This window comes from Colobus angolensis, unplaced genomic scaffold, assembly GCF_000951035.1.
Source record: "Colobus angolensis palliatus isolate OR3802 unplaced genomic scaffold, Cang.pa_1.0 Scaffold14, whole genome shotgun sequence".
Lineage (NCBI taxonomy): Eukaryota > Metazoa > Chordata > Mammalia > Primates > Cercopithecidae > Colobus > Colobus angolensis.
Genome location: NW_012114488.1, coordinates 20,977,733 through 20,979,209, shown reverse-complemented (window position 1 = coordinate 20,979,209; position 1,477 = coordinate 20,977,733).

The window sequence follows — 1,477 nt, the reverse complement described above, 5'->3', positions numbered from 1 at the left end:
AAAAGTGAAATAAAGCTTAGCACCACAGAAAACCACCAGACTACAGAGGTGAACAATAAGAAAGGAGGAGATCTGCAAAACAACCAGAAAACAACAAACAAAGTGACAGGGTGAGTTTTTATCTACCACTAATAACCCTGAATATAAATGAATTAAATTCTCCAACTAAAAGTTATAGAGTGGCCAAATGGCTAAGGAAGAAGACCCAACTACTTCTGAGACTCCCTTCACCAATTAAAAATAAATAGAATGAAAGTGAAGGATGGGTGAGGAAAATGGCGGATACGAGGCAGGACTAAATTGCTGCTCCCACTCAGAGGGACAGAGCAGTGTGTGAAGACTCACATCATGAACTTCTGCCCCAAGAACTACTGGAGGAACATACCAGAAAAACCGAAATAATCCAAAGCCCTTTGAAAGAAGTGGATTGCTGCATGCCCCTGGTGACAACCAAAAATCTGTGAGTGCTCAAAGTGTGAAAGTGTAAAGAACGATAATCTGCTCCTGAACACAAACCCTTCCTGGGGAGCCTGAAGGTCTAGATCACCGGAGAGGGGTTTGGCCTTACCTGGAGCTGAGACAATTTTGAGAGACAAGCAAAATACAGGGGTAGAGAAAGCTGCGGGAAAAGCCCTGTGGGCTGTTGGGGTTCCCAGGGAAGCCATTTCTTACTTGTCTCACAGGGGTCCTTGGGCAGGGTTGCAAGAAGAACTGGGGAAAGACCACAGGGAGAAGGAAACCTCCAGCTGAACTTTGTAACAATTCCAGCTGAATGCAGTTTCTCGGCGAGAACTCAGGCAAGGGCATGAATCTGGTGTGCAGGCTTCACAGTCAGGGAGTCATGAAAGCCCTGCTTGCTTTCTTAGGTGGGAGGCTGGTAGCTTGGGGTAAGTTCTCAGCACTGCTTGCCCACTGCCTGGAAATAGACTTGGTGGTGTTGGTGGGTGGGGCATGGGGACAGTGGGAGTGAGACCGGCCTTTTGGGTTGCGTGGAAGCTGGGTGAGGCCTGTAACTGCCGGCTTTCCCCACTTCTGTGACAATCTGCATGATACAACAGAGGCAACCATAATCCTCCTGGGAACATAACTCCATTGACCTGGGAACAACACTCCCATCCCCCACAGCAGCCACAGCAAGCCTTGCTCAAGGAGAGTCTGAGCTCAGACATGGTTAACCCTGCCCCCACCTGATGATCATTTCCCACCCATGCTGGTAGCTGATGACAAAGGGCATAGTCTCTTGGGAGTTTTAGGGCCCTGTGCACTGCCTGATCCTCTCTATACCACCACAGCTGATGCTTTCTTTAAAGCGCCACCCCCTAGCAGTAGGCCAACCAGAAAAAAGTAGTGCAATAAAGAACATTAATACAATAAAGGACCTTCACAGAGTCCATTTCACTCCCCTGCCACCACCACCGAAGCAGATGTTGGTATCCACAGCGAGACACCTGTGGATACCAACACCTGATGTTCATAT